The sequence below is a fragment of the Perca flavescens genome, chromosome 18, assembly GCF_004354835.1.
Source record: "Perca flavescens isolate YP-PL-M2 chromosome 18, PFLA_1.0, whole genome shotgun sequence".
NCBI classification, from domain to species: Eukaryota; Metazoa; Chordata; class Actinopteri; order Perciformes; family Percidae; genus Perca; species Perca flavescens.
Window position 1 is genome coordinate 11,419,025 of NC_041348.1, and position 10,000 is coordinate 11,429,024.

Consider the following 10,000-nt stretch of genomic DNA (forward strand, 5'->3'; position numbering starts at 1 on the left):
GCTCTCTTTAAAGAATTCCAGCTGCTTGTTATTTTGACAGTGGCCTTCAGGAGGGATTAATGTAGCCTGGGATGATTTCATTAGAGTGAGTGAGAGCCGCACTGTATGTCTATTCTGCTCCATTCTAAGTAAAATAACACACACACACACACACACACACACACACACACACACACACACACATGCACTCAATATAACACACACCAAACAAACACACACTGGCAGGCCTGAAGGACTTCTTCAGCTGAAACCAATTGTGAAAGGCGAGGAAAAAGGTGATAGAGGAGCCGCCCCCAGTGTGTGCATGTATGTATGTGTGTGTGTGTGTGTGTGTGTTTCTCGTGTGATTGCAATGTGTCTAAGCGTTTGTAAAGAAATCCTGCAGCATATGAAAAAAAAAGAGGTTAAGAAAGCTGATTAAAATTCATCTGTGTGCGTGGTGAGGAGAAGGGGATTAATAAAGCAGCAAGGCCGTTCATCTGGCTGTGAGGGGGTGGTGGGGTGGTGGGGTGGTGGGGTGGTGGTGGTGGGGGGTTCGAGGCCTGTAGACTGCCAGCGCTGCAGGGAAACCAGTTCAAAGTTATCAGACGAGACAGTCACCATCACACCCGAGAGCTGGGAAGACTATCCAGGATTACACTGACTCCAATAGACTAAGAGGGACTTGGTTAGAGGAGGGAGACGGCTGTATTAAAGAAGTTACCAGCCAGAATCACATGTAAAAGATTATACAGTTAGCACAGAAACTGGTCACCACAGTGTCTTAAACTGGTATGGAGAGACTTAAATAGTAAAGGGTGGACTTGCATCATATCATATTATATGAATGCACATTTAAGACAGTAAACATTGTTATGCTGTAAAATTCACACATTAGAGTTGTGATACTATTCTAATTAAAAATAAGTACATAAAGGGAATGTAAAACACAGAAAACACAAGAGCTTTATCCGTTAGTTATACTTGTGTGAAGGAAGAGACTTTTACACTGACTGTAGTTTAAATGTAGTTTTGTATGTCACACATGCATTCAGTTTTGACTGTATGAATTTAAAGATTAGGCTTTCATATTTTGAAAAGTCCCTTAAATGGACAAAGTTTGTGGGACACAGATCATTGTAGACTATAGACACTTTTAGTTGATTTCAGAATTAAAGCTGGTGTGGACATCTTTTGTCATCACAACAGAAATCAGAACATATGCACAGTTTCTGTGTGGCCGGCATGCTGTGTGTGTGTGTGTGTGTGTGTGTGTGTGTGTGTGTGTGTGTGTGTGTGTGTGTGCGCGCGCGCGATCTTTTGCAGTGGGGAAAAATATATTGAAGGAGATCACAAACAATATGTGACAGCGCAGTTTTGGATGTCACAGCTAATATTTAAAAAAATAAAACCAGGGGAATTTTGAAGCAATTATTTCAATCAAAAATATACAAGGGAGAAAGTGATAATTCGTCATTGCGTTTCATTTCGAAAAAGTTAAGACAGCCCACGCTGTTAGATTGTAAATGTGAGTTTTTGCTTGTCTCATTTGTTTAGTTACACTTTGAAACTGAGTGAGTTTTAAACGGCCTTTTGCAGCAACCCAACTAAAAGAAAAAAAATTAAAAAAAAACCAGGTAAGTAAGTAAAGTTTATTTCTATAGCACATTTAAAAACAGCTCGCGCTGACCAAAGTGCAGTACATAGCGCATTAGCCACAGGGTAATAAAATAAAATAAGAAAATAAGAAAAATAAAATAAAACACTTGTGGAAGCTTATGTAATGAAAAAGACAATGCATTTTCTGTGGCAGTTTGTCTGTTGTGGTGGTCAGAGGAAAAACATTTAGTTAGTGAGTGAGTGAGTGAGTGAGTGAGTGAGTCAGCCTGTTGGAGCGGCAGCCGGTTAGTCACTCAGACAGTCTTATCACTAAGAGCACAGGACATGAAAGCACTCAAAGCCCCAAATGAAAGAGAGGAGGAGAGCTTTGTTCGACACATTAGATTGCCACTCAAGGCAGTCTCAAGTTTCAACCAAATTAGATTACATTATTAGGTCCAATTAAGACCAATGTGTTAGCAGCACGCACACACACACACACACACACACACACACACACACACACACACACACACACACACACACACACACACACACACACACACACACACACACACAAGGAATTTTCATCACATTTGCTTGCATGTGGTACTAAGAGCTTTGCAGCCAGAACACACACACACACACACACACACACACACACACACACACACACACACACACACACACACACATTTGCAGTACAAGTGTTGAAGAAATATGCACCAAAAATAACACAAACCTGCACACCCTTACAGAAATGTAGTCATGATGTACTCTTGCATGCATGAAATGCTTGTGCTATATGCATAACAGTTAACCCTCTCCTCTCCTGGATAGTTCTTTTTTTTTTTTCACCTGGTTGTGTTTTATAACATCCTGTCTGGCCTCTTTGTCTGTCAGCCTGCTTGCTTAAACTGCAAACATGCTGCAAGGCTAGCACATTCAACCCCAAAAGGTGCAACACACACACACACACACACACACACACACACACACACACACACGCACACGCACACACACACACACTCACTCGTACACTCTGTGTAAATGAAAAATGGCCCTTCTGTGCCCTATTTTTTTCTTACTTGCGTTTCTCTTGCTGATGCATGCACTCTGTGTGTATACGTGTTGGCTTTGTCAGAGTATGTTAATATGTGCGTGTGCCTCGTATGAATTTGTGCATGTGAGTGTGTGCAACGTCTGTGAAGAATGATGCGTGTCACCAGGCAAGCGAGAGGTTGTCGCTAGGGGAGCGTTACCACGCTAAGACGACCCTGGCCCTGCTTTGAACCCATCCCAGGACGGCTGCCGGGCCCCCTCGGAGCACTTTAAGACATCCAGCACATAAGGGCGAAGTCACATCATGACAACCTGTCTCTGTATCTGTATCTTTCGTTCTTTCTCACTCACAAACACACACACACGGTAAATATTTCATGAGACGACAGCGACACCCTCAAACACCTCTCTCTCTTTATCTCTCCGGCCACCTCTGATCTCACTGCTCTCACTTTTTAGGGGTATATATATCACTGTGTTAGGCTGAGAGTTCTACATTGGTTTCGTCGTTTGGTTTGGTGGGAAGCTACTCAATTTGATACCGATACTGAACCGAATTTATGATCAAAGAATCTTAATCACTTTAAAACTGTCACACATACATGTTTTTGCAGGTGTGAAAATGGGTCTGAATGCACGGGAGCATTTGAACGTGATAAAATCAGCGTTTTTTTTCTTGAGCCAATGGGCAATGAGAGATTTTGTTTTTACACCTGAAATGACTCATGGTGGTTTCTGGATGAAAAGCTGTGGTGTAACTTACAAAACGTATCAATCATGTTTGTGCCCAAAGAGGTCAAATCTGCAATGTTCAACACTAAGTTTCGCTTCCGCTGAATAGCCGTGACATTCCAGTTTACGCACCTCGCCACCGGTGTGGATTTGAAGGTGTCTCTCTCTCTCTTCTCTCTTCTCTTCTTCCCTCTCTCTGTTTCTCCCCCCCTCACCCCCACATCTTTTCTTTTTTCTTTTTGCCCCACCACCCAATGCTCCTTTTAATCACCTGGCTTGCTCTCATTTCCATATTAAATAGGCTTTAATCATGAAAAGCAATCAGGCTTTTGCATATTCATACCTTCCCCTGTACGCCGGCTTCCCTGTCTCGCTCCAGTGCCAAGCAGCCAGTAATCAGTAGGCAGGCGGCGTAATGCCATAGCCCCGGCCCATCGCATGAAAACACACACACTGTGTGAGTTAGAAATAACTTCACATGCTACTTACGCATTATCTCTCCTCCAAGAGCGAGAGAGAGAGAGAGAGAGAGAGAGAGAGATAGAGGGAGAGGGAGAGAGGGGTAAGAGATAAAAAAAGAAAGATGGCGAGACTGATCCCTGATTTGAGCTGCGAATATTTGTACAGAGGCTCAAGGAAAAGTCGATTTGCATAATGACTTTGTAGTTTTGCATTAATCACATTTGCATATGAAAATGCGTTAATTACTCCTGATGATTTAAAAAAAAAAACTTGCTTCATTTGATGTCCAAGCTCTGGGGTTGTGATTAGGGGTTACATGGTGACAGTGTGTGTGTGTGTGTGTGTGTGTGTGTGTGTGTGTGTGTGTGTGTGTGTGTGTGTGTATGTTCATGCTTTTGCATTTTTGATGCAGTCTGTGTGTTTATGTGTTCTTACAGGAGTGTTTTGAATACTTGCCAGGGAATTTATCTTGTGTCTGCTGTTAGGCATGTGTATCTATTCATATCTTCATTTTCATTTTGTGTGTGTGTGTGTGTGTGTGTGTGTGTGTGTGTGTGTGTGTGTGTGTGTGTGTGTGTATGTGTGTCAAATATTTCCTAATTCCTCTATGGGAAAAAAAGAGAAAATTATTTCAAATAACACAGACTCATTCATGATACAGTATCTCCTTCTCATGTGTTCTTTTTTGCACTTTTGAAATGAATTAGTGGAAAAGAGAAAGTAGGGAACAAGATATAGTGATGTTAGGTATTTAAAAGATGAATGTATTTCATAATTTAACATTATACAGATTATTGGACTTTATAGACAATACCGTTGCTCAGAAATAGAATAGAGGATGCTCCTTTTAGAGGTTTATATTTGAATGCTTTTTCCTACTGCAATGTGATACACAAGCCAGGCCTGAATTTTATTTTTTAAACATTTTTATGCCGTTTAAAAAAAAAAGAGAAATAAATACAAATTCATGCGAGATCAATCAATAATTTTACGCATTTTGTTTTTGCATGCGTACAATTGCACGTGCATTGCAGGATGCTGCATATGAATCCCCCTGTATAAACCTCTGCAGCCAGCCATGCACAGCCACTTGTAGGCACTGATTTAATCTAAAAGCAAACAATTCACTGCATGCAAACAACTTTATTTGCCATTGCATTTCAACATAAATACATACAAATTAATGAAAGACTTCCTACGATTAGCAGATGAGCAGTGATGGTGATCCTGAGGAAAACACCACAAAGAAAACTTATTCCTTCAAAATCAAGGACAAATTAGAAATAAATTTCAGTTTGCAGTCATTAATTCACCACTTGTATGTCTCTAAGCATCTACGTGTAATTGTGTTCACATACACATCTGTGTGTGTGTGTGTGTGTGTGTGTGTGTGTGTGTGTGTGTGTGTACAATTACAGTATACGTGTTCCTGCCTGTGTATGGGCCCCTAGAGTTGTTAGCCCATAACAGTGCGCCTCAGACAGGACCACCCTAGGGGCCGTCTGACTCTGCTTGTGTCTGTCTGTCTGCTATATCCAGTAGGGTCAACTAGGTCTATAAGAGCTGCTAAAATGACACAGCTGCACATGCACACCGCCACTGCCACCTGACACACACACACACACACACGCACACACACACACACACAGACAATGTTAATGCCGAAAAATGTAAACTCAACATGCATGCAGGAATACACACACAGAGCCACGCAGACGAAACATGTTTGCATGCTGGAATGCATACAATGACTCCAATCTCACATTAAAGCCTGCATCTTCCACCAAACACACTCGTGCACACACACAGACACATGCACATACACACACAGCTTAAGGGCTCCCACATAAAGGCATCAAACACTCCACAGCCAGCTTTATGGCACTCATATGGCAGCAGATTTGATATTTTCCTACCACAGCGGGGGAATAAAACTCGCCACTAATTTGGACTGCGAGCGCCACCGCTAACTTTCAGCATGTGCCGACTGACTGTGTCTTCCAGATGTGTGGACTCTTTGCTCCTTAACAGCCTTACTTAGGAGGCATTAGAAACCTCACACCCCGTCCCCGCTACGCATGGAGAGTGATGATGGCGCTTTGGTATTCAACACAAACACGCTGCTTTGTGTTGATTTTTGAGTGAAGTGCTGATGTGAACTTCATGGTTTCTCTGCTATGGACCATAAGTTGTCTTGTGTGAGTGGGAATCTGTGAATGTGTTTATGTTCTTTGCAAAAATAGCTATAATCAAGGTAATTTGACTGCTGCACTGTAGTTACTCGAGTTTCCCCTCGCCTCTCCTCTCTGGCTGTGACATTTGGTAGCAGGTGTGCCATCATCGGTGCTGAGTAATGTACTTTTTAAAAAAAATTTTTTTACAAAGATCCTACTGTAATGACAGTATTAGCATGCATGCGTACGTATGTACACTTTCACGAGCCCGAACGAGAACCTGCTCAGCGACTTGTATACCTTCCTGCCGCTGTTGAACCACTTCTAGAGAACCCTTCAGGTCTTCATGATGGACGTGCAGATACAATCCTCATGTGTCTGTGTGTGTTCAGCTATTGTGCAGTCTGCCAGACATTAATGCATAACATATAATACGCCTTTTTCAGGAGTAAATGGGGGAGATTTTCTGACCGGGGACGTTCACTCGTGTTTTTCTATAGAAAAATAGTGTGTGTTTGCCTTTGGGAGGAGAAAAGGGAGCTACCATTAGTATTTGTGAAAAGGAAAAGAGATGGTGCTTGTTAGCAAATCAGACATGGGTAATCCTACTTGCTACGCTGTTGTTGTTCCTTTCCTCTTATCTTATTAGCGTCCTGCTCAGATTGGGTGGGATTGTGGGAGAAGAAAATGAGGAGACAGCGTTTATGGCCGTATTTTCCTTTTTACAGGCTGCTTCACCGCAAGAGATATTGAAAGCCTTTCATGGTACTCTTACGATTGCCCTTATTTCATCCACTTATTTGTCTCCAGCAATTACTCCGAGAGGGAACGGTAGACACAAACACATGATGAACGTAGGCTGCCTTTCTGTTGGTTTGTCACTTAGATGTAGGTGGGGGGGGGGTCTAGGGTGTGCCAGGAGCAGTACAAACATGTTATATATTGATACAACATTGATACACAGTTTAGTAATCTGGTATACGCAGTGGCACAGTTGAATGAAGGGGAAAAAAACTTAAAAAAAAGGCAAAAGCATAGAACTAATTTCTAATGTAATTTTAAAGGGTCAGTTAAAAAAAAAAAAAATTGAGGTTTTGAAAAATACGTCTCTGAGATGTCTACCTCCACAACAATGCAAGGCATTTAAAAAGGCACTTTAAAAACATTAAAAAAAAACTTGAATAGCAACATCTCATTTCAGAAACAGCGTCACAGTGAACAATTTTTTTTTTTATGGTAGAAAGTAGTTCCATTTCCAGTGCTTACTGTTAACAGAGATGTCCGTCTGTGCATTATCCAGAGTAGCAGGGACATTTTATTTGGAAAGACACATTGATGTTGAATATTTCAAACATATTTTTAAATGCTGCGAGCACCACAGAAAGGTATGGATGTGTGGAGGCAGAAATATTACAGGAATATCTCAAAACCTGGGTAAAATAAAACCCAAACTGTTGCATGGTTAGATTCTTTTATATTTTGGGTGAACCAACACTCGCCCTTCTGCCTTTATTCTCTAGACATGTGAATGTGTTATATGTTAACTCTTTTTTTACTTATACTTAAACTCATAAAACTTGTACTGCCGTCAATGAGAAAAGGGAACTCTGGACTGACTTTTGGATGAAAGAGGGCTTGCACTGTCATGTCCATAGATGGCATTGCAGACAGGGGAGTTATCTGCTCAAGGAAAAGAGGCTACACTCTGCCTGTATTCTGCCGTAATTCATATTTTCCAGAAAGCCCTCTGAGTCTGTCTTTTCCAGAGCAGAACAGAGCGAGCCAAAATGAAATAAAGCCTAAGATGTTATCAGGGTGATTGGTGCCAGCGGAGCTTGTCTGGGCCTGTGGTCTGGCGGGGCAGCGCCGACCCGTACCGGCGCTTGTATGTGTGTGTGTGAGAGTGGGTGTGAGTGTGTTTGTGTGTGTGTGTCCTGAAGGCACTGGATAGATGAAAGCTTTTCTTTAACCATAAGCTATGCAGGAGCTGTGCCAGAAGCAGGAAATGTATCAGCGTGATAACAGCCAGAAGGACAGAGAGAAAACGAGAAAGAAAGAAAGGACAGAGGGATAGAAAGAGGGAGAAGCCACACGGAACCCACAGGGGGAGGCCTGAGGCTAAAGTCAGGCCCATCTCACGCACACAACACACACACACACACACACACACACACACACACACACACACACACACACACACACACACACACACACACACACACACAAATGTCACTACATAAATATGTGATGGGTGTGTATGTTGAGAGATTAATCTATCTTTGTGTGTGTGTGTGTGTGTGTGTGTGTGTGTGTGTGTGTGTGTGTGTGTGTGTGTGTGTGTGTGGAGCACTCAAGGTTCGTTGTCAGAGACAAGCAAAGAGACAGTTTGACACACCTGAGTATGTATCAGGACACATGAGAGAGAACAGAATTCACCTGGAGACATGACCGTTGCAATGCTAATAATGTTGTGCCTGCCGGCCTTCACTCGATCCCATCAGGAGCTTATAGATGAGAGAGAGAGATAGAGAGGGAAATGGGTAGACTGTGGAGAACACAAAGAGAGTCTCACGTTGCCCGATTTTGCACATAATATCTTAAATAGTCAAAATTTAAACTATTTACATAAAACAGACTGTAAAATAATTATCATCTGCATCTTTCTTTTAAGGCGGTCTCACATACTGCTACACGTTACATTAAGGTGGAACTTGAGCATACAGCTCAAGACGAAATACAGATACGTACAGATGAAATGATTGAAAGTTTGACATTTTTGGGAAATGCGCTTTTTTACTTTACTTCCTTGATGCAAAGATACCATCTCTGTACAGTAAAGATGGAGCTGCAGTCAGTTGACTATCTTAGCTTAGCACAAAGACTGGAAACAGGGGGAAACCGCTAGCCTGATTCTGTTCAAAAGTAACAAAATCCACCTACCAGCACTTCTACGTCTCACTAATTAGCATGTTATAGCTTGTTTGTTTCAGTACAAAAAACTGAGCTGCAAACTGTAAAAACAACGGAAAAAAAGGCTCCAGGAAGTCACCGCTCCAATGCGAGAAACAGTCCGGCGCATAACCCCCTGTAAAAACCACAACGTGTCGGTTTTATAATTCGGCTAACCTCACCAGCTCCCGGATGTTGCCTTATATTTAACGGACAACTATGAGAAGGAAAGAGGCAAGAAAGCGAATAAGCGGTCAAACTATTGCTTCAAGAGTTCCAACACACCCACATCCTGCTTTTCAAAATGGGCTCCGCAACCTCTTTTCCAAGATTGAGCAGAGCAGTTAAATAAAGAGAGCTAAATATCTGTGATCCATTTTTTAAAATTTTTTACACAATCCCCTTTTGTTGCTTCGGTTTAGTAAGCTAACACTAATTAGATAGCTTGCAAATTGGTGTCAAATGATGCAACACTCCTGCGCCCTCTCGCAGCCTCTGCTTTGTTTTTCGAGCTTGAGAAAAAAAAGAAAAAACACTGTATCCTCTCACAGACGTTTTTTTTAAAGATTATTTTTGGGGCCACAGGTCGGAGTCGAACTCTGGGCGCCGGCTCTACCAGCTGAGCTATCTGGGCGCCCAGGACGCTCTCACAGACTTATAGCCAGAACTACATATTAAACTGGAGAAATGGTGTGATACTAATACTGGAGTAATAGTGAATAAGATCATGAATGTTCAGGCTCTCTTTCCCAATCACTGGAACGCACTTTACGCCATGTCTAAAGCATGCGAGGGGCAAGTTTTATAGCGGGCTGATTGGGTTGGAAGGGTCTGTGTGCTTCATTGAGGGCCACGGTGGTATTTTCCTGTGGGCTGCTAGTTAAGTGGGACTGGCTGCTTGGCTCCAGTGGGCAAAAGCCAGCTGGGGATGATTACTACTGCTGAAAGAATATACCACCCTGTCACAGAATGGTAGACCGAGATACACACACAATGAGAATGGGCATATATACATGCAAACACATGCATACTGTATACACATG

At 42.2% G+C, this 10,000-nt stretch overlaps 1 protein-coding gene across 1 annotated transcript in view; it reads left to right on the forward strand.

Annotated features, from left to right (window-relative positions):
• Positions 1-10,000, forward strand: part of bcl11bb (BCL11 transcription factor B b) — a 29,188-nt gene that overhangs the window by 9,260 nt on the left and 9,928 nt on the right. The gene's annotated exons all lie outside the window — the stretch shown is intronic.